Genomic DNA, 27,036 nt, shown 5'->3' with positions numbered 1-27,036 from the left:
AGCAATTTTTTTATAAAGGGGAGGTAGTTCTGAAAAGAACTTTTTTTTATTATTTTTGTTGTTTTATATTTTTTTTATTATTTTTCTAAACAATTTTTTACTTTTTTTGTATTTTTTGAACGGTTTTATATATATATATATTTTTTTTGGTTTTTTTGAGGGTGAACAACGAAAAACAGGCATTACAAAGGGCTCAACAGGAGCAAAAAATGTTTTTATTTTTTGGGGCGTTTTGAGCACTTGTGGTTTTCAAATGCTCTGTTTATCAAATTGATACTCATATTTGCACATGAGAGTAGATCACCACAATAAAGGCACACTATCTTCATTCTGTTGAATGTTTGGCACCGTTTCCCGCGCCTCTGGCCCCGACAGAGTTACCTGTGCCGATGTACTGGCCACAGGAGTTGGTGGGTTGTCTTGGAGGTGACGCATCTCTGCAACGTTGTAATTCAGTGGATGCCACCTCTGCATATGACGGTGCATAGTATAGTTGCCGTAACTATACTTTTTATCTGTGCCTCTAGATAAAACATCTTTACATATGAGGCATGTCACGTGGCGAGCATTCACTTTTTTTTGGCCTTGAGGAAAAGAAAAAAACTGCCAAATAAAACTATCTTTGTGGTGAGATATCCGGGGCTCCTCACGTAAAAACTGTCTTGGCTGTACTTCCTCTTCCTCTTCTTCGTCCTCTTCTTCCTCTGGGTTGGGAAGGAACTGTGGAGGTGGTCCTTCCTTCCTAGGTGGTTGTGGTGGTGGTGGGGGTCCACCAGCTGCAGCTACTATAGATGCCATTATTTTAATAAGCAAAAACAGGTCTTCCTCTCACAAAGATGAAAGTCAGAGTGAGGAAAGAAGGTGGGGGCTTTCATCATTTGGGAAAAAAAAATGTTCTAAACCAATGAAAAGTGTTATTTTTAGGTCACATGACCTAGCCTTACATCATTAGGAAACCAAAAGTGAAATGAACCAATAGAAAGTTTTATTAACAAGTCACATGACCTGTTACGCTTACGTTACGCGCTCCGCGCCGCGCCCCGGATCGCTTCCGGGGAGCTGCACTTTGCGCCTCGGTTCGCGCTCCGGAGCACTTCCGGGTGCGCTAACGCGGCGCGTCATAAGACGCATTACGCGGCAACGCGATACGTCGCGCTTACGCGACACGCCCCGGATCGCTTCCGGGGAGCTGCGCTTCGCGCCTCGGTTCGCGCTCCGGAACACTTCCGGGTGCGCTAACGCGGCGCGTCATAAGACGCATTACGCGGCAACGCGATACGTCGCGCTTACGCGACGCGTCACGATGTTGTTTTCTAACGCGGCAGTTGCGCTAACGGAACGTTTACCGGTTCGCGGACCAGGTCGCGGCACCAAATTGAGCTAACGGGAAGCTACCCGGTGCGCGGACCGGTAGCGAAACAAAAAAAAAATTTAAAAATGTATATATATACATAAAAAAATTATATTAAAAACATATAAAATATATTTTTCGATTTAAAGAAGAATACATTTTAAAGCTTTTGATATTTGCTATTAAAAAAACATTGAAATTCACTGAAAAAACCATAGGTTATAGACCATATATAGTTATGAATTAGCATTTACAAAACCTTGAAAATTCACTGAAAAAACCATAGGTTATAGACCATATATAGTTAGGAATTAGCATTTACAAAACCTTGAAAATTCACTGAAAAAACCATAGGTTATAGACCATATATAGTTAGGAATTAGCATTTAAAAAACCTTATTTTACTCACACAAAACCATTGAAATTCCATATATAGTTAGTTGCACTAACTATATATCGCTCACCCCCAATCCACTGCTGATGATGTCACATATTACATCATTCATGACATGGTCAGTGACATCACTGATGACATCACTGATGACATCTCAAATGACATCACTGATGACATCACTGATGACATCTCATTTGACATCAATGACCACATTACTGATGATATCATTCATGTGACAATACAATGCATCTCCTCACATTTTAATATAACCTCTGTTACACCCAGTGTTAAATACAGAGTATAATTTTTGAAACCATTGACACACCAATACTAGTTACTACATACGCACTCACTGATTCCTACGTCTACAGTAAGCATGGGCGTAAAATCCGCTCCGCTCGCGTATTTTTCGGATTTTCGGCAAATTCGCAATCCGCGAACTCTCGCGAATTTGTTGAAAATCCGTGAATCCGCTCGCGGCGGATTTTTTGCTTGGTTGCGGCGCGCGGCGTGGTGCACGGCGTTCACTTTCCGTCATTAGGCGTTTGCCGAGTTGTTTTTCTCGATCATATTTTGCGAGTGCCGCGCCATTTTGGATCTTGCTGCGTGATCCCGCGGGAGTTTGGCACCCGCGAATACGTAATCGCGGCTTGCCACCTTGCACAGCACACCTCGCGAGAGTTCGCAATTGCGAACACGTAGTTGCGGCGGAAAGGAACAATCTCGCACTCGCGAAATAGAGATTTTGCAATTCTGCACAAGAAATCCACCAGCAAACAGGATAAACCTTCAGAAAATGATGATTTTTATCAGAATCACTCCTCAGGTTGACATTTGCATGGCCTTTTTTTTGCAAGGAGTCCATTTTTGGGGGGGGGGGAGGGAAGGAAGTGCCCAACAGTCTCCAACTTCCTGTTCCTGTCCAACAGGCTCCTCCCAGTGCTTTGTCCATCTCCTGGTCACTTTCATTTGGATCTGGAGCTGGAAGGATTACTTTTTGTGGGTGCTGCTGGATATTTGGATTTGAGGCCTTTTTGACTTTCTTTGGATCACTTTTGGATTAGAAATCAACTTTCACAAGTAAGTTTGTTTGGGGCATTACAGTTGCTGCAACTACAATTTTGGAACTTTTTCAGAACATTAAATAAATTATATTGTATCCAGTAGGACCAGGGTTGGTTATGGGTGCATGATACAACTGTTTTGTTGAATTTAAACACCATTGAGGCCATGGATGGGCTGGGATTGTGCTGATTTTTGTTGTTTTTGTCGTTTTTTGGGGCTGCTGGTGGGGCCCTTTGCCCAGGGGTGGTGAGTGTTGCATGGGCCTAGTCTTTCTGTGGGGTGTCTTCTTGAATTTAAACATCATTGAGGCCATGGATGGGCTGGGATTGTGCTTATTGTATTGTTTATTGTCGTTTTTTTGGGGCTGCTGGTGTGGCCTTTTGCCCAGGGGTGGTGGTGCAAGGACTGAGTGTGCCTGTGGTGTGGTATCACTCTCTTTAATGTAAACATCATGGATGGCATTGGATTGTGGTGATTTCTGGCTGTTTTTCTGTTTTTTGGGGGTGTACTGTTGATGTGGACTGGCCATGTGGGTGGTGGTGGTGGCCATCTTGAGTGCTGGCTGGTACAGGCAACATGTCCTTGGGGTGCAAGGGGCCATTTTGAAGAGAGGCAGTGTCTGAGGCCTGCACTTATTTTGCCTACTTTTCATCCATTATGCCCAGGGGTAGTGAGTGTTGCATGGGCCTAGTGTTTCTGAGGGGTGTCTTCTTGAATTTAAACACCATTGAGGCCATGGATGGGCTGGGATTGTGCTGATTTTATTGTTTTTTGTCGTTTTTTTGGGGCTGCTGGTGGGGCCCTTTGCCCAGGGATGGTGAGTGTTGCATGGGCCTAGTCTTTCTGTGGGGTGTCCTCTTGAATTTAAACACCATTGAGGCCATGGATGGGCTGGGATTGTGCTGTTTTTTGTTGTTTTTGTCGTTTTTTTGGGGCTGCTGGTGTGGCCTTTTGCCTAGGGGTAGTGGTGCATGGACTGAGTGTGCCTGTAGTGTGGTCTCACTCTCTTTAATGTAAACATCCTGGATGGCATTGGATTGTGGTGATTTTTGGCTGTTTTTCTGTTTTTTTGGGGTGTACTGTTGATGTGGACTGGCTTGGGCTGTAAGGGGCCATTTTGAAGAGAGGCAGTGTCTGAGGCCTGCACTTATTTTGCCTACTTTTCATCCATTATGCCCAGGGGTAGTGAGTGTTGCAGGGGCCTAGTCTTTCTGTGGGGTGTCTTCTTGAATTTAAACACCATTGAGGCCATGGATGGGCTGGGATTGTGCTGTTTTTTGTTGTTTTTGTCGTTTTTTTGGGGCTGCTGGTGTGGCCTTTTGCCTAGGGGTAGTGGTGCATGGACTGAGTGTGCCTGTAGTGTGGTCTCACTCTCTTTAATGTAAACATCCTGGATGGCATTGGATTGTGGTGAATTTTGGCTGTTTTTCTGTTTTTTGGGGGATTACTGTTGATGTGGACTGGCTTGGGGTGTAAGGGGCCATTTTGAAGAGAGGCAGTGTCTGAGGCCTGCACTTATTTTGCCTACTTTTCATCCATTATGCCCAGGGGTAGTGAGTGTTGCATGGGCCTAGTCTTTCTGTGGGGTGTCTTCTTGAATTTAAACACCATTGAGGCCATAGATGGGCTGGGATTGTGCTGAATTTTGTCGTTTTTGTCGTTTTTTGGGGCTGCTGGTGGGGCCCTTTGACCAGGGGTGGTGAGTGTTGCATGGGCCTAGTCTTTCTGTGGGGTGTCCTCTTGAATTTAAACACCATTGAGGCCATGGATGGGCTGGGATTGTGCTGTTTTTTGTTGTTTTTGTCGTTTTTTGGGGGCTGCTGGTGTGGACTTTTGCCCAGGGGTAGTGGTGCATGGACTGAGTGTGCCTGTAGTGTGGTCTCACTCTCTTTAATGTAAACATCCTGGATGGCATTGGATTGTGGTGATTTTTGGCTGTTTTTCAGTTTTTTTGGTGTGTACTGTTGATGTGGACTGGCTTGGGGTGTAAGGGGCCATTTTGAAGAGAGGCAGTGTCTGAGGCCTGCACTTATTTTGCCTACTTTTCATCCATTATGCCCAGGGGTAGTGAGTGTTGCAGGGGCCTAGTCTTTCCGTGGGGTGTCTTCTTGAATTTAAACACCATTGAGGCCATGGATGGGCTGGGATTGTGCTGTTTTTTGTTGTTTTTGTCGTTTTTTTGGGGCTGCTGGTGTGGCCTTTTGCCTAGGGGTAGTGGTGCATGGACTGAGTGTGCCTGTAGTGTGGTCTCACTCTCTTTAATGTAAACATCCTGGATGGCATTGGATTGTGGTGAATTTTGGCTGTTTTTCTGTTTTTTTGGGGTGTACTGTTGATGTGGACTGGCTTGGGGTGTAAGGGGCCATTTTGAAGAGAGGCAGTGTCTGAGGCCTGCACTTATTTTGCCTACTTTTCATCCATTATGCCCAGGGGTAGTGAGTGTTGCATGGGCCTAGTCTTTCTGTGGGGTGTCTTCTTGAATTTAAACACCATTGAGGCCATGGATGGGCTGGGATTGTGCTGAATTTTGTCGTTTTTGTCGTTTTTTGGGGCTGCTGGTGGGGCCCTTTGACCAGGGGTGGTGAGTGTTGCATGGGCCTAGTCTTTCTGTGGGGTGTCCTCTTGAATTTAAACACCATTGAGGCCATGGATGGGCTGGGATTGTGCTGTTTTTTGTTGTTTTTGTCGTTTTTCGGGGGCTGCTGGTGTGGCCTTTTGCCCAGGGGTAGTGGTGCATGGACTGAGTGTGCCTGTAGTGTGGTCTCACTCTCTTTAATGTAAACATCCTGGATGGCATTGGATTGTGGTGATTTTTGGCTGTTTTTCAGTTTTTTTGGTGTGTACTGTTGATGTGGACTGGCTTGGGGTGTAAGGGGCCATTTTGAAGAGAGGCAGTGTCTGAGGCCTGCACTTATTTTGCCTACTTTTCATCCATTATGCCCAGGGGTAGTGAGTGTTGCATACTTGCATGGCCCTAGTCTTTCTGTGGGGTTTCTTCAATGTAAACATCATGGATGGCATGGGATTGTGCTGATTTTTCTGTGTTTTGTCGATTTTTTGGGGTGTATAACTGAACTGATGTTCCTTTGTCTTCCATTGCTTTTAGGTGCACAAGACTCAAGAGAACCACCAGTGCCAGGAAGAAGTCCTGCAGCGGTGTGTGTGTGCAGCATAACGTCACGCGACGTCACGTCTGGACACAGACAACTCTGCAACTCGTGCAACAGCTGCCTGCTGTTCTGACCTGCTCTGAAGAAGATGGCCCTAAAAAAAGTTACCCGTAGCTCCTCTAGCAAGAAAGGTGCCAGTAAGGAGCAGAAGAAGCAAGTTCCCTAGGAGACTGGTGTGCCGGCCGCCCCTTTTTTTGGGAGTAAAAAAAAAAGTATGCCTGCAGCAGCAGCGGGATCTGCTGGGGACCAAGCTGGGAGCAGCACCCCCGCTCCATTGGGCTCAGTGCCACCACCACCACCACGCCAACTTAAGTCCAAGTCCTTGAGTGCTGCAGAGGCAGCCAGTATAGTTGTTCAATCACCATCGACCAGTGATGTTGGCTCATCGCAAGAAAGCAGCAGCAATGTCCCTCAATCAACACAGGTTGTTGTAGCTCATCTGACGAGTGTTGAACAACCACAGCCGCAACAACTATCACATGTGCAAGTACAAGCCCAAGTACATGTGGAAGGAGAGGCAGCGCAAGGAGATGCGCAAGCAGAGGTGCATGGAGGGTCACAAGTGCCCACAATAGTTGTTCCTCCCGAAGTAGGGGCACATCAGGAAATCGACAATCAAGGCGAGGTATCATTTGAGGAAGACACTCCTCCTGATGATCATTCATTGTCTTCCACACCCCTAGCAAGGAAGAGATCAAGGGTGGTGTCTACATCTTCTTCAAGCACACCTCCTTCTGATGATACGGATCAAAATTGGGAACCAGCACCACTGCCGTCTGAGAGTGAGGCACACCATGATCTGACAAAGGTAGTTAAGCGTAAAAGGAAGCTCGTCCAAAGTCTCAGACTTATGGAGTGTGATGATGAGGCTCAGCAAGAAGTGGCGGATACTGCTGCTGATGAAGACTCTGACAACGACGACCCAGTCATCATAAAGGTCACTGCAGCCCCAGCGGGCATGCAGCAAACAGACATTTTGACCCTAGCCCGAAAAGCTGCTGAGCGTGATGATGATGATGTTGTCGACGAGGAGGCAGTGGAAACACCACAATCATTGGAGTTAAGTAGTACACCAACTCGTACCGCTTCCATATTTCTTTCTCACAAGAAGGGACCTTGTGGGGTGTGGGTTTCAGCGGGCCGGAATAACAGGCGGGAAGGCCAGATGTAGTGCGCTATGTTTAGCGAGTTTTATTGTGGACACAGGTAGGTGGTGATCAAAAATGTCTCTGACCAAAGGCAGGGCGGATGGAGTCCTTTGGTCAAGTCCGAGGAAGAGAAGACGTCCGGTCCGGGAGGGAAGTGGAAGACGTCCGGCCGCTGGGCTGCTGTCGTCAGGAAGGGGTACGTCTTCCTTCTCTGTAGTGCCGTAGGGTCCTTGACTTCCGTCGGTGGGCCTCGGAGGGTTGGGGCGAGAAAAGAAACAGAGGGCCGTTAGTCTTTTGCTCCTCTCAAGATTGGTAACAACCACCGCCACCGGGAAGTGAGGATACGGAAAAGGGATAGTGAGGGGCGGGGTAAACGGGGAGGTGGAAGAGGCCGACAAACAGGAGGGAAGGAAAGGGGTCGACAGGGTGCTCGTGGTGAGGGGGGGTTCTGTCTATATATATATATACGGTGCTCTCGTGCTCAACTAGGTGCAGCGCTCTACTATTTACACTAATTACAGCTATCTACAAAACGGCACACGGAGACGGATGACGGGTACTCACGTGGCCCGCCGCAACTCCCTGGTGAGTTGCGGCCGCTCTCCAGCCACCTCCTGAGGACTCCACCAGTCCTCAGACCACACGTCGCCGTCGGCGTCCTCCTCCACTTCTTCCGCTTGGTTCTCCGACTCCCCGTCTCTCTCACTCAGCTCCGGTTCCTTCCTTGCTGCCTCCTGCCACAAGTCCGCGGGTTGGAACGCCCTTCGTTGTGATTCGCCGGTTTTTCTATCTTCCGGGAGGTAGTCGGGGGCGGGACTTCCGGGTTCAGGCAGGATTGCTTCCGGTTGTCCGTCTTCCGGGTTCCGACCTCGGCGTACCTGCAGAGGGAGAGAGAGAGAAGAAGTCCTATGGAGAGGGAACAAGTTGTCTTCTGGGTTATACGGACTCATCCCCGCGCGAGGATGTCTCTCTGTTAAGGCAGGTATCGTGGCCTTTCCACAGACCTCCATCCACCTCGACCTTAATTAGTGGCGGTGAAAGTGCACAACGTACAAAAGTTGGGCAATCCAGATCCTCCACTTCATCTGGCATTAGCAGCATGACCACCACCACCAGTATCGCCGCCTCCTCCGTCCCCCACAGACACTTCAAGTCCCCAGTTTGGGACTTCTTTACTGTTTGCCCACAAAGGGAAAAGTTCGCCATTTGTACCATTTGTAAGCAAGCAGTTAGTCGTGGTAAGTTTGGTACCAACTATGGTACCAGAGGCCAGAGAGGTCATCTTAGGAGACAGCACACTGTCCAATGGTTTGCGCACCTAAAGGCGATCAAGGAAGCCCGAATTGGAAGTCAAGAAAACGTTGATGTTTCATCTGATGATGACGAGGAGGAATAAGACGTGTCAAACACTTCACTTACACCCAGTACCCCTGTCAGCAGCACACCCCATGTGAGGCACACTAAGAGTGTTGGAGCGAGTGAGACACCAACGCGAAAAAGTTCACCAGCGAGCATAATTGGGCCAACGAAGTCATTATCATCCCGTAAATGCTTGGTCCAGGGCAACATTAGAACCATGTTTTCTTCAGACGCGCCATATGAACGCAACCACCCACTGACGCGTCTGTATAACACTAAGCTGGCTAAAATGCTAGCTGTGGACCTTCTCCCTTTTTCTTTTGTAGAAGCGGTAGGTTTTCTAGAATTAGTGGCAGCGCTCTGCCCTAAATGGAAGGTTCCTAGCCGGTTCTATTTTGCCCGAGTTGCGGTTCCAGCACTACATGAAGATGTGCTGGAGACGATTGGGGCAGCTTTGCAGAAGAGTGCTGTTCACACTATACATCTGACAACAGACATGTGGACCAGTGGTGCAGGCGCTGATTACATGTGCATCACTGCACACTGGGTCTCTTTTTCAGGTGTTAAAGCAAAGCTAAACGCACGTGTTGACCCGGACCAAGTTTTTAAAGCTGCTCGGAAACATGCAACACTAGCCATGTTTGGCTTGGAGAAAAGTCACACAGCAGAAAACATTTTGGACGAGTTTAACAAAAAGGTCTTTCACTGGCTGTCCCCAAAAAAACGCCAGATTGGTTATGTTTCCACGGATAATGGCACCAATGTAGTTAAGTCCATGGCGCTGGGTGCATATTTCAGAGTGCCGTGTTTGGCGCACTGTATCAACCTGGTAGTTCAAAAATTCTTGAGTGATAGAGACAGTACAGCGTTCGAGGTAATGGCCACCTGCCGCAAAATGTGCAACCATTTCAGCCATTCTTTTAAGGCCCGGAAGCATCTGAGGAGCCTGCTACTTGAACGTCGAATGCCAGTGAAAGCACTCATCCAGGAGGTGGCAACACGTTGGAACTCAACCTTCTACATGCTTGAGCGTCTGTATGAGCAGTATACGGTACTCGATCACTATTTCTTAACAGAGGGTACAGCTCAGAAGGACCTGCGGATGGGTGCGGCGCAATGGGACATAGTTAAAAGCCTGACAGACATGCTTCGTCCTTTTGAGTTCTTCACGCGTGCAGTCAGCCAGGAGGACTGTGATTTGGGAAAAGCTATCCCATTGTTGTGCATGCTGGAGCACCAACTGAAGGCGGTGTCTTCTGAGTTTGAAAAAGATGAAAAAAAAAGACCCTTTTATTTTGTCGGAGAAATTATTAGAGCGCCTACGTCTTAAATAGATCAACTCAGAACAGCATTACATTTGTGCTACTATTCTGGATCCACGCTACAAAAAGGCGCTGGCAGGCCAAGCATTCTTTCCTTTTGCTGATGAAGATGTTAAAAAGTACAAACATTGGCTAGCCTGGTCAGCCAAGAGGTTTGAAAAAGAACGGCAGGATATTGAAGGAGAAGGCAGTACATCAGCATCAGCATCAGCAGGCCATCCCCAGTCAAAAAAATCCACTTCTGCACCTGTGGCTGTGGCACAAGTGACCTCTCAGCCGTTAAAGACACCGGCAACCGGATCATCTGCACCACACACAACAGTAACAGTGGCTGCTGTAGAGGATTGGCTAACTTTGCTTGGGTATGGTTCTCGAAAAAATGACACAGGCACAGCAAAAAGTAAGCAAAGTGGAGGAACCGTTGAGGACCTTGAGTCGATGGTGCAGGACTATCTGAATGACTCAACAGAGGTCTTTCTTAATGATGAGCCATTGCAGTATTGGCATGGGAAAAAACAATTGTGGCCACAGCTCTCCAACCTGGCTATAAACTATTTGTCTTGCCCACTCGCAAGTGTGTCTTCTGAACGTGTTTTCAGTGCTGCTGGTGGCATTGTAACTCCCAAACGGAGCCGCCTCTCGCCCAAAAATGTGGAGCGGCTGACAATGATCAAGATGAATCAGCACCTCATACCACCAGATTACAAAGTACGAGAAAGCACGCCGCATGAAGACGAGGAGGACGGCAACGTAGATGAGGGGATTTGTTCTCTGTTCGGTGACACTGACCTCATCCTGCCTGAATTCGCAGAGTATGATGACGAAATCTTCTTATTCCCTGACACCGAGCCCTGAAAATGAGACAATGAATCAATAACTTTCTTTTTCATCCTTATTCACTTTTATTCCTGTGTGTCTGTCTTTCTTTGTTTTGCACAGTTAATTTAATTCAAACTTTAATCACCTAATCCCAAAAACAAGCCCATCAGCAGAACTGTCTTCACTTGTTTGCTTATTGATTTGAAGGTGCCGCAGTCTACATTCCTCATGTTCACAAGTTCTGAAGAACATGCTCCTCTATCCTCCTCCTCCAGGCTCCGATTTCCCTCAAAGCAGAGGGCTGGATTACGCCCAATGAAGAAAGACTCAGCACTTGTGGGGGTGTTCTACTTCTTTGCGGGTGAGTTGACGGCTCTGGGCCCATTGCTGTGAAGCTCTAATAACGGATAAAAGTGTTTTGGACCAAATATGAGGCGGAAATTTCTTGCCGTTTTTGCTGACCTGCTTGCCTTTGAGGTGCTCTTTGGCGGGGTTCCGGGTGTTTGTGGGTGAGTTTTGGGGTCTGGGAGCACTGCTGCAACAGTCTAATGTTGATTGCATCTGCTTTTCAGGAAATCCATGGTGGAAAACAGGAGTTATGATGATGACCTAGCTGCACAGCGCGTTTGGACCGAAGGCCGAGAGATATTGTAAGTATGAGATTTGCTTTTTTGCTTTTTGGGGGTGTTGTCGCGTGCTTTTTTGCGGGTGGGTTGGCGGGTCTTGGGGCATTCCTGGGAAGGTCTAATACCGGATAGAAGTGTTTTGGACAAAATCCATAAGGCAAAACCTTTTGGCACTTTTTGTAACTTAGGGTTCGTTAGGGTTAGCCCTAGCAGCAGGATTGCATGTGTTTCGGGGTGTTCTATTGCAACTCAGTTCTGGGGTTTTAGAGCACTCTTGGAGCGATGCTGGCTATGGATACTTTTGCTTGCTTGCAAGTGGTTTGAATACAATCCACGGTGGGTAAGGGTGTATTTGGGCCTACTTTTACTTTTAAAGTACGTTTTGTCAGCATTTTTCTGCTAGGCCTCGTTTTTTGAGATCTGATTGGGGGTCTTCTACATTTGCGACTGGCTTTAGTAAGGGTCTTGGTGGGAGCATTGCTGGGAAGGTCAAGTTTTGTTCTAAAACACAGTTTACAGTACACCTACCTTGAGGGGAAAGATCCGCTATAATATTTTGGCCATACTTATTTATCCTTAAAAAGGTGACTCAGACAGAGTACGCAATTTCAAAAATATTGTACTGTCTATTAGGGAAATCAAAGTATGACTTTTTGCACCACACAGCGTACATACCTTATATTTCTTTATCAGTGGTATTGTAATAGCACTTCCTGTTTTCCGTTCAATAATTACAGGCCGGGTTTCAGTCAACATCCGCCAGGCAGGCAGTGGACAGGGTGTCTTCTGTCAGTGGTCACCAACATTGATGGACGAAGCGTCAGCTGGAATGGAGGAGTGCCGCTAATAAGAGGAATTGTTTGCTGCATGCAACTTACTTACCAAATTCAACAGGACAACTCCAACAACATACAGAATACAGATACAGTATCCATTGTTTTCTTCTATGAGTGTGACTGCATGTGGTTAGCTTTAGTTTGTACCCAAAGATTTCTTTATCTTCAATTATTGTTTGTCCATGCTGTGCTTTTTTTTTCTTCTCTCAACAAAACCTACCCAAAAAGAAACCCCCATTCCCATCCATTTTCCAAACCCTAACCCTCTTCCCCCGGGCTGTGTGGTTTTGCTTGATGTCTGACTAAATGACATCAATAATTCCACACACTTGCTGGGGAGGATAAGGTCATAGCAACAGGCTGGTGAAGGAATACGAGGATATATTCTAGACTTACTCAGCTTCAGTACTATTTATTGTAGTAGTAGGAGCCAATGTCAAATAAATTCAACGCAAGTACTAGTTATACTTGCAATACTTTACCATTTGTTAGGCTACATTGTGGCACTGTTCTAGTGTACTGTCACCTACTATATTCTCGAGCGTACCGTAACCGTTGTAATGCTACAGTAAGGACAAACCAGGTTTTGTTTTCTTTTTTTCCATAGGCATGCAACTGCCACTGAGTCACACCACTAGTACCACCGCAATGAGGAAATTTCATCCGCCCAGGATTGCCAACCTTAATCCCCATTTCACGTGGAGCCAGCCCTGGGCCTAGCCCTAATTTCTAACACAAATTACAGGTAAAATAAGCGTTTGGTGGGAGGTAGTATAATGGAGTATTAGGACTAGACGAGAGATTGACGGTAGTACTACTAAAGTCCTAGGACTCTTCAGGAAAACAAACTTACTGTTACACCCCCACCCACCAGACTGAAAAGCAGTAAAAAACAGGTATGGTCAGATAAAGTTTAAAAAAGTATATTTATGTAGCCCTAACAAAATAATCTCCCTCAAGACCCTCCCTAACCCCAACGATTGTCTTTGAAAAGTCCCAAAAAGCACCCAACTCCCAAATCCCATCCCCCAAAAGTCTCTAAAAAAAGGGCAAGGGACACTCCACTACTGGAGGGTGCTGGTGAATTTTGCGGCCAGGGCATCATACTCCTTGCGGAGGGTGGCATGCTCGAAGCGGAGGCCCTCCACCAAGTTCTTGTACCTATGGACCTCCTGCTCCAGGTAGGACATTCTCACTCCTAGGCGGCGCTGGCGTGCCTTGCAGCTCCTGTGGGGGGCAGCTGGTCTTTTTGCTGCTTGGCGGTGGCGGTTGGCTTTGTTAGCCCGGCTCCGTACCGCTGGAGCACTGCGCTCGCTGGCAGCCCGTGGGGTCACGGAGGAGGATGCAGCTGTCCCAGTCGAGGATGTTGTGGTTGCACCGGTCGACTGCGTGTCCTCCGACTCCTCCAGGGCCACCAGCCGCCGATATTCCGCGACAGTGGCATCCAGCCTCCGTTGCCGGGCCATTCGAGCCTGCTCCCTCCGTGATGTCGATTTGGAAGGAGCAACTATATGAAGAAAGAAAGACATAGTCTGTAACCAATGCTCCTTAACATTAATAACACAAAGTGATTGAGCCGAAAGTTGTGTCACAGTACAAGTAGCAAATTGAAAGCACAGTACATAACTATTGAGGACAGTATCTATCTAACCTCCCACTTCTGCATCCTTGCTCTAACATTAGTGGTAGTTTAATGAACAAATTCTACGACCACTATGGACTTCCATTACAGTCGACTATGACAGTACACCAGTCTTATTCTTCTTCTTCTCTCTTGTTTCGGAAAATTGGTACGTTATCTTATGCAAGCCGGCAGAATGCCAGCGCAGTGAACTTGCACCCGAGAAAAACAGACGCACACCATGATGAGTGAGACAGACTTGAGTTACTGTACCGGTCCAGTACATGCAGGTGGTGAAGCTATTACTTTTCTATTACGGGTGGCACTGGGAATACTCTGTTACAAGGGCTACTGCTTAATTAATTTACCTTTCACCCTACAGTGCAAATGAGTACTAGAAAAGGAAAAAGAAGAAGCTAAATAATTAGATTATCTATCACTTCACATGGGATGTATTTGATGACATATGGGATGACTTTAGGTGCTTTGCTTATTATTGAGTGAACAGTGATACACCCACACATGAATGACGTACTACTACTAAACTAAAGTTATTAAGAGAGGTACGGAGTGTCCACCGTAATAACCGGATATATGCTGTGCTTGCAGTTGCAATACAAACTATTGCTACTATTCATGGTAGTATTGGACAAATTTACAATTTCTTTTCCTTGCCTTCCCTACACTGGAACGGACGTGCGGGTGCGGTGTTACATGCTCTTCAAGGTAACACTTAGTTCATCCAGTGACCATCTACTCTCTCTAGATACACATGTGCTATCTAAGAGTCAGATAATACCATGCTCCAGGCATCCATCCATTCAAAGTATATGCACACATACAGTTTATGTTTCACCCACCCAGGCTGTTGTCCTTCCACCCATCCTTGCTTCATCATTGACCCAGCCATGCGCCATACCATATTCTTTCCTTCCCAGCCACCTCGGGGGCCAAGCAAACACATATCATTCTTCTTTGCCAGCCATCATAAAATTTCTCGTCCTTCCACACTTACTTACACCCTTCTTTCGCTTTTCGAATATATAGCTTACCTGTGCCCGCCACCACCGTGTCAACCCTCACAGGCACATTGGTGTCGTCCGGCACTCGCACCGCCTCCTCCCCAGAAGTGTTGTCCTCCTCATCCACCACCTCCGCGCTGGCCCCGCCACCAGATGTTCCACCTACAAAGTACATTTAAGAATGTTAGAATACACCACTCACTACTATATAATATTTGGTCTAGGAGGAATAAAGAAAGTTAAAAAAAACGAAATACAATGTAATAATTTGCAACTGTATACTCTACAGTAAAAATGTCCCATTTTCCAGGGAAGGCTGTTGTCTTGCTGCACTTTTTGGCACAACTGATGAATGCTTGCTTTTTATTTTTAACACACAACACTTTTTCTCCTAAAAGAAGCTTGACTTCTAAGAACACGATCAGGGTCAAGCTCAAGTTCAAACCAGGTGAGAGCTCAGCTCGACCACAAGAAATGTGTCCAATTAATCGTTAGCACTAAGCACTTTTTCATTTTCAGTTAAACGGTTACTTTTATGACAAAGTTGATTTTAATAAATGTGTTTAGTTTTAATAAAGCTTTTAAACTTAAATAGACTCTGTGGTTTTTGGTCCTCCAGACTAAAGTGGATGAGCTAAAGGTTTTGGAATTTTTGCAAGCATGAGTGCCTCTGGCACTTCTTGACTGTGACTCCGTACTCTTGCCCTGCGTAGGATAATCTAATGATCATTGGGGATCAATCATCGGTGACTCTGCCACACTATCTAGTCAGTAAGGAGATTGGGGGTTCTTAAGTCTGATATCACTGAGGTATGTGGAAAGAAAGTCTACCTGTGCCTATTATAATTGATAAACAATGCACTATTTAGTGTTCATAGTTCGGTTTGTGCAGATTTGTCCCTGCAACAGTAGTAGCATGGATTGTCCTCCTATCCAAAACAAAAGTAAAGTAGTATCTTATTCTTTCTTGGTGGTCATTCACCTTTTTATTGTTGGCAATTGTCAAAGCATAAACATTTAGAAGACTTGAAAAGACATTATGGACAATTCCAGAGGACTGCATAGAACTATTGCTGACTAGAATGGGAGTCCAATGGAATTGCCAAATGTGCAATCTTAGTTAGCTACACACACAGACTAATAAGAAGAATCTAGTAATACCACAGGGAGTCATAGTCGAGGCAGGATAAGAATTTAGATCCAGTGTACAAGAAGATCAAAGACGATTTAGAAAAAATCGAATGAGGAACGCTAGGAAAAAATAGGTACTCTTTATTAAAATTAAAACTTACTGGGGCCAGCAAAGGAGCCCTCGCCTGCCCGATCCTGGCCTGCATCCTCCTGAACAGCACCCTCCTCCTGTGTCCTCTTGCCCTTGGGGGGAGCTGATGTACAACATGAAAGAAAGAAAGACCAGAAAACATGGATGAGATTTGTCAACAAAAATTAAACATTTCAAAAGAACTATAACAAAATATTTTTGAGAAATAGCAAATAGATAGACAACTATTCCACGGGATATATTGACCTATCTCATGTGGTATACTACGTTATTCGTATTGCCTGATTTGCGGACCTTGACTTTCAAAGTTCCTATGTAACTCAATAAACAGACTACTAAAAAGGTTTGCCTAGGCCTGGCAGGCAGCAGTCCGCAGCACGCAAAGTGACAGACAAAGTCCATCCTGCTTGCAGATCAGTGAATACTCAAACTATCAATCCACCGACCACCACCACTATTTCTTCTTATACCCATGTGTCTAAAGGAAGGACTGGACTTCAGTCTGTTGGGGCTGATTTAGAAGTCCCTTGCGGCTCATTTTCCTCCATTGTTGCGTGACTTTTGTGACGCAGCGGCAGAACAAAAGAGTCGCCATGGTGCGACGTATATATTAAAAAAAAACGCATATGGGAGATGCATCACGTTGTAAAGCCCTGCACCATCAGGGGGCGTTCCGGCGCAAGGGAGGGCGTTCCTGCGCAGGAACGAATCCTAAAAGTGGGTGAGGGAAATCTACAAGATGTCAATCAGTCACTTTTAGGACAATGATGCGTGACTCAAACCCTGCGCCTGCTTGAAGCCGACGTACGGCTTGATGCAGCATTGGGGAGATAGGGCACCCCAGAGCATTGCTGGAGCTGCGCCATCGTTGGCACGCAACGCCACAGATGCGTAAGGTTTCTGTGACGTTTTGGGCCAATGGGTGGTGGTGGCATGGCGCACAATTACTGCCGCATCCCTGCTACTTTGCAGGGATGCGCCGGTAATTGAAAATATGACCCTTAGTGTCTAGCATTACGCAGTTCTTTACACTACACTCATACATAATTTCTCAGGCCAATGAAATGAACACAAAATACAAAACAAATAGGCATAGTAGCAAGCAAGGCTACTGAGAAGGAGAGCAGTGCACCTGAAATGCATAGAAGATTTTGAAATATAATTTACCTAATGTAATCGGCAGCATTATTGCTCTTGGTAAAGAACAAAGATTTGCAAATAACAGAGCCGGATAAAACAGATTAGTGATGAAATAGCTAGAAATGGCTACTAATACTCACCAAGCCCGGGGACCTCTACGCCGAGCACGTCCAGCAAGTCCCGTTCCCGGTCCATGACATCCGTCCAGCGGTGGGTTGCCTGGTTATAGGTGCGCCGGACCCCAGAGAGCTTAAACATGGCCCGGCACACCTTCTCCCACCGCTTCCGGCGCTCCCGGATGCCATAGCCGGTTGCGATCTTGCCGCCTCCCAGGATCGTCTCGGGGAGGCGGCGCTGAACGTGGAAGATGAGTGCGGCCACCTCCTCCGCGCTAAAGATCTCCCGTGGCATCACTTGCTCCCCCCTCAAAAGCCCGCACGGGAGCCGGGCACGGGGTGCGGGACCCTTCCCCTTCTCAGGGTGCTTCCCGGCTCCCTTTACCATGGTCTGGGCAGAAATGAGTTAAATAATACGGAAGAAATAGAATAGGGAAGAAGAAAATAAAAGAGTTTAAAAAAGTAGTTTAAAATTAACAAAAAGTAGCAGAAAACACAAAAATATAGAGCTAGAAAAATAGAGGGATAGATAATAAGTAAAATAGATCAAATAAAGTTCAAAAAAAGCAAAGGATGGCAGAGATTCAGAGAGGATACAGAAAGCATGCCCAGAACCATAGCAATGAATGAGAAACAAAATGGCCGCGCCCATTCACGACCGCGTGGGTAAGTTCGCGCGAGATTTTCCTCGCGATCACGCGCAAAATTGTACTAGCCAGCAGCACACTTTGCGAGATTACACATAGCGGCCGGAAACGGAATTACGTCACGCAAACAAGATGGCCACGCCCATGTACGACCGCTAGGGTAACTTCGCAAACGTATAGCTACAAGCGCCTTGCGAACACGCAAAAAATCACGCGAACATACACGCCGCAAAAAAAAATTGTATTTGCACGCATTCGCGGCTTCCGAAATCGATCTCGCACGGATTCGCGCCCCGCAAATCGCGCGAAATTGCAGAAAAACGATTTTTGCTAAACTGAAAGCAATCAGCAGGTGCAAAAGTTCAAACTTAACATTAGTAACCATTCACTCTAGTGCTTCCTGAGGGGCCCCTCCAGAGTTCAGTTGCTTATTTGCAACTATTCCATGACCCTGCTATGACCCAAACAGCAGGCTCATAGAATAGCTACAAGTAGACCATAAAGGTCCTGTGAAAAAAATTTGCACTGCAACAGAAAGCAAATTACAGATAAGGAAGGAAGCAGGTGCCAGCCAGACTGGAAGTTTCAAAATTACTGACACATTAATCACCCACAAATTAATTCATGGCAGTTGAAGAAGGGCAGGTGTGCTTGCTTTCACTGCAACAGAAAGCAAATTACAGATAAGGAAGGAAGCAGGTGCCAGCCAGACTGGAATTTTCAAAATCACTGACACATTAATCAACCCCAAATTAATTCATGGCAGTTGAAGCAGGGCAGGTGTGCTTGCTTTTTTTCACCCCCATAATCTACAGTGATAAACAAACCTAATGGGTGGCAGTGAGGATGTACCAGAGGGTGGCATGGGTGTACTAGAGGGTGGCAGTGGTGAAACAGAGGGTGCTGTGAACCTGTGATGATAAACCAGACGTAGAAACAACATAGTCGCGGCCGTTGCGAGCCGAAAAGTAAGTTCGCAATTGCGAAATGGTCCACAAATCCTCGCGAACGCTCGCCAACACAAAAAACGTAAAAATCCACAAATCCGCGAGAGTTCGCGGATCTTGCGTATTGCGAATCCGTAAATACGCAAATTCCCGTACGCGAGATCCGCTAGATCCGCCCATGTTTAGTCTACACACACATTCACTCATTCACCCATACAATCATTCATACATACAATCACTCATCTTTACAACACTATCATATGCACTCATACACCTATACAGACACTCACACTCATCTATGGAGTTACTCACACACCTAGTCAGTCCTGTAAAGAATCAATCACACTTCCATTTTCTTGTCTATACAGTTAAACATAGAGCACCTTACATTTTCAAACATATACTAACACATACTTACTCTCTTATACAATCATTGATACAAGTACACATTGATCTGCACAGAGTCACACACCTCCCAGCCAGCCACACACACACTCAGTCTCCCATACAAATACTTGGACAATCAATCAATAACCCATATAGTTAATCATATAGCTACTGATCAACACATGCAGCAGTTTACAGAACAACAGACATAATGATGCACAAATTAAAACAGTTTAGTCACTAACCCATGCACTCAGTGAGACACATTTAATCACTCACTCATACATTCAGTCATGCACCTACTAAATCCTTCGTCCAGACACTTATACTTCCACTCATTCTTCAATATGTAAGACATATTTTAACTTTACAGAAACATACAGTCACTGGATGTTGTCATCAGTGATGTCATCAGTGATGTCATTTAAGATGTCATCAGTGATGTCATCAGTGATGTCACTGACCATGTCATGAATGATGTAATATGTGACATCATCAGCAGTGGATTGCGGGTGCGCGATATATAGTTAGTGCAACTAACTATATATGGAATTTCAATGGTTTTGTGTGAGTAAAATAAGGTTTTTTAAATGCTAATTCCTAACTATATATGGTCTATAACCTATGGTTTTTTCAGTGAATATATATATATATATATATATATATATATATTCACTGAAAAAACCATAGGTGTCACCCATGTTATAGTTAGCTGGACATTTCTCTTATACAAAACCATTGAAATTCCTCCGTTATAGTTAGCTCAGCTAACTATAACTCGCGCACCCGCAATGCACTGCTGATGACGTCACATATTACATCACTCATGACATGGTCAGTGACATCACTCATGACATCACTGATGACATCTCAAATGACATCACTGATGACATCATCCAGCGAATGTGTGTCTTTTTGAAAAATCCATATTTTTTATATATGTATAAAGATCGATGGAAGAATAAATGGGTCAATAAGTGTCTAAATGGATGTTATTTTTGTAAAATTGATTGTATAACTGACTTATTTAGTGAATACATTTATTAGCAAGTAATGTTTAAATATGTACATATCTGTATCATTGTCTCACTTTGTGTATAAGTGGCTGCAAGGGTTGGTGAGCAGCTACATGAGTGTCTATATGGGTTATTAGTTGGTTTTTTGAGTATCAGTATGAGTGTGTGTATGGTTTGGTGGGCGGTATTACTTACCACATAGATGCATGAATGGGTGACTCCCTGTTTGTATGTGTTTTGAAGACAGCATGTGTGCAGGACTGTATGGGTGGATGAGTGTGTGTATGGGTGTGTTAGTGAGTGAATGACTGTCTCAATAGTATCTTTATGAGTAACTACATATGTTTAAAACTAGTATATGTGAGTATTGATGTATATAAGTGAGTATATGTGACAGCGAGAGATTGGAAGAGTTCCTGTATAAATAAGTATGTGTTTATATAAGTGATTGTTTAAGAGAGTAAGTATGTGTACGATTCTGTAGAAGTAAGTGTAGTGGTGGGTGTATACCTGTATATGCAATTAAATGCATGTGTGAGTATTGTTGAGAAATCCTGTGAGACTCTTCTGACGTTTCCTCTCGAGCTGCAAACTCCCAACTCCCTCAAGGATCAACCAACCCAATCAGGAATTCAACACTGACTGAGCTAACTTCTCCCTAAGGGAAAGGGGAAGTGGATAGAGAGACTAACAACATGTAAACAAAACAAGATCTTCAGTTGTTGTCTCTCTCAAGGAAGTGTTCCAGGCCGTTGACCTTTTCTTATATAATGCGCAACACTGGTTTCACGCAATTCTGTAGTGCAATATTAATTAACAATTACCCAGCTGTTTGCTTCTTAGTCACTGAATTAAATTAAACATTTCCGCTCACTGACCATAAGTTTAGTACGCCCTTGTTCACACTTAACAGAAGCTGTTATTGCACTAACTCTGTCTCTTGACACCTTAGAATAAATATAACATGTCAGTAACGCTTGACCCTTAAACAGAGTTAACTGGTTAATTAAATTAATAGGGTTAATAAGAACCAAACTTGAATACTTCATGCAAGAGCATACCTGAGACTTCAGTAATTCTTATGTTCTAGAAATTCTGCGGTTGAAAGACAAAAGATAGCAGCCTATTTCTAAATAACATTGCTATTGGTAAGTATTAATTTCCAACTGACTTCCTTGAAAAATAAACCTTATTTACATAACTCAATTCGAGTTCCTAATTTGCACAGAACAAATATACATAGAGAGAATTTCACCCAAAAGTCTTTTGCCTTTACCAAGGCTTGTTTTAACTCTCACTGACAAGTCAATGAGCCCTTATCTTTTTGCTTCGTAGACTCTTAAATATACCAAGTGAAAGTTTCACCCAATAGTCGTTTGCCTTTACCAAGGTTTGTTTAATCTCTCACAGTTTAGTCAAAGAGCTTTTATCCTTTAACTTCGAAAGCTCTTACTTCTATTTAAATGTTATTTTTCCTTGAAGCGCAATGCAAATTGTTCAATTGCTGCTGAGAATTAATTAGGTCTTACTGTCCTTGTTTTGCTGCGTTGCGTCGAACAGGAGACTCGAACAGCCGGCAATGAGAAGTTTAAGCAAACAAACCTCCCGGCTGACACGGAGAGAGAGAGAGGCTCGGCTCTTCATCTTTGGCGAAGTTCATCAATCAGCAGGGACTGTCAGCTGAAGTTTTTGGGGCGCAACTAGGTGCAAGAAATAATTAGGTTCTAAAGGGAATATTCTGTTATGACAGGGAAACCGGAAATTCAGAGGACCGAGGAAACCACAGCGCAGGGTCAGAAGCTCTCGTCAGGCTCAACGAGAGACGAAGCGTCGAGCCGTTGACAGAAGCATCTATTTATAGCTTCTGCCACGAGACACAGCGCGAGCCCCTTACAAGAGAAAACTCCAGACACGAGGGCTGGCGCGAGCCTGTCTCATAAAGAGCTCACACTCTAATCAGTTAATCCTGACGAACCTTCCTCTTGGATTAACAACAAACAAGCATTGTTAAAATCAATTTTAATATACTATAATTAAATTGATTTAACTTGTAATTTACACTTAAATCACAATTCCAAAGTTACCTACTAACCTAAATTTGACTTTTAAGATTCACAAGATGTATACTGAATCTGTTTAAGTCTGAATTTAAACAAGACGACCGGTAGCACCCCTAACAGTTCCTCCCCCCAAAGGTCGTCTTACAGGTCGAGGTTTGTCAGGATGCAAGGCATGAAAAGACCTAACAAGTCTAGGAGCATGAACATTTCTTTCAGGTTCCCAAGATCGCTCAGAAGGATCATAACCCTTCCAATCAACCAAATAAAACAAGGTACCCCAAACTCTCTTTGAATCTAAAATAGATTTAACCTCATATTCAATATGATCCCCAATAACCACAGGCGGTGGAGGATTATCAGGTCGAGTGGCAGGTTCAAAAGGTTTCAAAAGGGATACATGAAAAACAGGATGAATGTTATACTCATCAGGTAAAACTAATTTTACAGAAACAGGATTCAAAATGTTCTCAATTTGAAAAGGACACAAATACCTAGGTTTCAACTTCCTTGGACCCTCTAATTGAATGTTTCTAGTAGACAACTAAACTAATTGACCTTCCTTGTACAGAGGGGAAGATTTACGATGAGAATCAGCAGTACGTTTCATAGTTATCTTACTTTTAATCCACTGCTTCCTAGCCTGCTCCTGAATATCCATCAATGATGTCAGTCTATCAGTAACTGCAGGCATGGACTGTTGTTCCTCAGGTAAAAGAACGGGAAGTGATCTAGGATGTTGACCAGTGAGGAAGTAAAAGGGAGAACAACCTAAAGCTGAATGCGTGGTGTTATTATAAGAAAACTCAGCCCAGGGAAGAACTTCATCCCAATGACCCAAAGAAGTAGTTAACAAACATCGTAAACCCTGTTCTACATGTTGATTAACCCTTTCTGTTTGCCCATCGGTCTGAGGATGAAAAGAAGAAGACAAGGCTAACTCAATTCCAAGTTGTTTACTGAGCTGTGACCAGAATTTTGATATAAATTGAGGGCCTCTATCTGAAATTATCTTTGAGGGAAGACCATGAAGTTTAACAATATTTGATAAAAACACAGTAATAAATTCTGCTGCAGTTGGAATTTTGTGTAAAGGAATAAAATGTCCCATCTTGGATAGTAAATCAACCACTACAAGAACCGTAGTGTAACCATTAGAATTAGGAAGATCAGTAATAAAATCTAGACTAATTGTGTGCCAAGGTTGAGGAGGAATAGTCATTGGATGAAGTAATCCCATAGGAACTGCATGTAAGGCCTTTTGTCGTGAACAAACTGGACAAGATTTCACAAATTGCTGAATTGCAGAAATCATTTTTTCCCACCAAAAATGACGTTGACATAGATCCAAAGTTTTATTAATGCCAGGATGAGCAGCAATAGCCAAATCATGATTCCAATGCATTACCTTATCTTGTAAACTTTTTGTGGGAATAAACATGTGGGAATAAACATCTCACTGCCGGCTGTTCTCCAGAAGAATGCGGTAAATGAGCATCAGTACCAAATCTAGTTGGCGCTAAAACTGTTTTTCTTTCTTTTGTAGGATCCCTCCAAACTGAAAACCCCGTCCTAGTTTTGTCTCACTCTTGACGAAGCAATTGATTCTCCAATCGCAAATTCTCCATCTCTACATTCATTTACTGTACCAACTGAGTCAACTGAGAAACATCCATGAGGGTGAGTTTACAAGCTCAAGAGGAAACAATTTTTATTTAACAGGCTTCGTCTACTGTTGGGAAATCCTGTGTGACTCTTCTGACGTTTCCTCTCGAGCTGCAAACTCCCAACTCCCTCAAGGATCAACCAACCCAATCAAGAATTCAACACTGACTGAGCTAACTTCTCCCTAAGGGAAAGGGGAAGTGGATAGAGAGACTAACAACATGTAAACAAAACAAGATCGTCAGTTGTTGTCTCTCTCAAGGAAGTGTTCCAGGCCGTTGACCTTTTCGTATATAATGCGCAGCACTGGTTTCACGCAATTCTGTAGTGCAATATTAATTAACAATTACCCAGCTGTTTGCTTCTTAGTCACTGAATTAAATTAAACATTTCCGCTCACTGATCATAAGTTTAGTAGGCCCTTGTTCACACTTAACAGAAGCTGTTATTGCACTAACTCTGTCTCTTGACACCTTCGAATAAATATAACATGTCAGTAACGCTTGACCCTTAAACAGAGTTAACTGGTTAATTAAATTAATAGGGTTAATAAGAACCAAACTTGAATACTTCATGCAAGAGCATACCTGAGACTTCAGTAATTCTTCTGTTCTAGAAATTCTGCAGTTGGAAGACAAAAGATAGCAGCCTATTTCTAAATAACATTGCTATTGGAAAGTATTAATTTCCAACTGACTTCCTTGAAAAATAAACCTTATTTACATAACTCAATTCGAGTTCCTAATTTGCAAAGAACAAATATACATAGAGAGAATTTCACCCAAAAGTCTTTTGCCTTTACCAAGGCTTGTTTTAACTCTCACTGACAAGTCAATGGGCCCTTATCTTTTTGCTTCGTAGACTCTTAAATATACCAAGTGAAAGTTTCACCCAATAGTCGTTTGCCTTTACCAAGGTTTGTTTAATCTCTCACAGTTTAGTCAAAGAGCTTTTATCCTTTAACTTCGAAAGCTCTTACTTCTATTTAAATGTTATTTTTCCTTGAAGCGCAATGCAAATTGTTCAATTGCTGCTGAGAATTAATTAAGTCTTACTGTCCTTGTTTTGCTGCGTTGCGTCGAACAGGAGACTCGAACAGCCGGCAGTGAGAAGTTTAAGCAAACAAACCTCCCGGCTGACACGGAGAGAGAGAGAGGCTCGGCCCTTCGTCTTCGGCGAAGTTCATCAATCAGCAGGGACTGTCAGCTGAAGTTTTTGGGGCGCAACTAGGGGCAAGAAATAATTAGGTTCTAAAGGGAATATTCTGTTATGACAGGGAAACCGGATACTCAGAGGACCGAGGAAACCACAGCGCAGGGTCAGAAGCTCTCGTCAGGCTCAACGAGAGACGAAGCGTCGAGCCGTTGACAGAAGCATCTATTTATAGCTTCTGCCACGAGACACAGCGCGAGCCCCTTACAAGAGAAAACTCCAGACACGAGGGCTGGCGCGAGCCTGTCTCATAAAGAGCTCACACTCTAATCAGTTAATCCTGACGAACCTTCCTCTTGGATTAACAACAAACAAGCATTGCTAAAATCAATTTTAATATATTATAATTAAATTGATTTAACTTGTAATTTACACTTAAATCACAATTCCAAAGTTACCTACTAACCTAAATTTGACTTTTAAGATTCACAAGATGTATACTGAATCTGTTTAAGTCTGAATTTAAACAAGACGACCGGTAGCACCCCTAACACTGTGAGTAACTCTATAGATGAGTGCCGGTGTGTAATAAGATGTATAGGTGTGTGAGTACATATGATGACTGAGTACATGTATGAGTGCCTATATAGAACTGTTAGTGAATGACTGGATGTGTATGTAGATTTTCGAATTACTGAACAGGTTGTTCTAACTGGAATTGGTATCTCCATTTTTTTGAACATTTTAGTTTCTAATTTTGAATGTGTGTATCAAGGGTTATATTACGCTGAGAGGAGGTCTGTCACTTTTTCACAAGGATGATGTCATCAGTGATGTCATCAGCGATGTCATTTGAGATGTCATCAGTGATGTCATGAGTGATGTCACTGAGCATGTCATGAGTGATGTAGTATTTGACGTCTTTAGCAGTGCATTGCGGGCCCGCGAGTTATAGTTAGCTGAACTAACTATAACGGAGGAATTTCAATGGTTTTGTATGAGTTAAATGTCCAGCTAACTATAACATGGGTGAAACCTATGGTTTTTTCAGTGAATTTCTAAGGTTTTTTTTTTCCCTACATAAAATTATGCATTTATTCCTGATTTTCTAACAAAATCACAGTATAATTCTTCACAAAAAATAATAACAATTTACTTTTTCTTCAAGCCCAAGAGACAAGGTTGGAACGAAGGCGGCTATTCCTGCTCCTGCCATTCCTTGTGACTTTCATCTCCTTCAGTCTATGCCTGATGGTCTTTTGGTGTCGTCGGGGAAATTTGCCCATGATCAGACGTCGAGGTTAGCCATTTCTCTTAGCTTCGATTTCTTTTTTTTTTCTTTTTTCCTTTTAAAAAAAAAAAAAACACAGAAAGTTTAGTACATACAACAATCAACATTCAACAATCAACGGCAGATCTCTAGACCTTCCTTCCATCGAGTAATCGGATCCCATATTCTCAAACCAAGTTGTCTCCCTCTCCTGCCTTTCCGCGAATAGATTGCTTTTTCCAAGTTATAGGCAGCCAAAAGGTTAGACAGCCATGTTTGTAGTACCGGGGTTTTTTTATCCAACCAAGCCCTGGCTATACCTAATCTGTAGACTGCCATGGCTATGAACATAAATTCCCGCTGGGAGATATCGGTCTCTGGGCTAACCCCTAGTAGTATCCAGTTTGGTGTAAGTGTTATTTGGATACCTATTGATCTATCTAAGAAGATCTCAATTCAATTCAAAAAGTCTTTATTTCGATTTCTTTCAATCATAAAAGACAGTTACAGCCTTGGCCATTTTCATAAAAAAAAAATAAAAAAAATTGCAATTTAACATTTTTAAATTACCCTTCATTGACAGCTAGTAAAATCCACAGTTCGTCACTTCAACTCTCAATTAAC

The 27,036-nt window shown here is 43.9% G+C and overlaps 1 protein-coding gene across 5 annotated transcripts in view; it reads right to left on the bottom strand.

Moving 5' to 3' along the window:
• Nucleotides 1–27,036, bottom strand: part of LOC144807723 (uncharacterized) — a 1,505,442-nt gene that overhangs the window by 260,758 nt on the left and 1,217,648 nt on the right. For all 5 annotated transcript variants that reach the window (XM_078673385.1, XM_078673387.1, XM_078673384.1 and 2 more), the window contains one exon: nucleotides 26,299–26,488. The gene's annotated coding sequence lies outside the window, so the exon portion shown is untranslated. The remainder of the gene's footprint in view (nucleotides 1–26,298; nucleotides 26,489–27,036) is intronic.

The sequence above is a fragment of the Lissotriton helveticus genome, chromosome 1_2 (genome assembly GCF_964261635.1).
Source record: "Lissotriton helveticus chromosome 1_2, aLisHel1.1, whole genome shotgun sequence".
In the NCBI taxonomy this organism is placed as follows: domain Eukaryota; kingdom Metazoa; phylum Chordata; class Amphibia; order Caudata; family Salamandridae; genus Lissotriton; species Lissotriton helveticus.
Note: the sequence above shows the minus strand (reverse complement) of the source record. Positions and strands in the feature narration are given on the sequence as shown.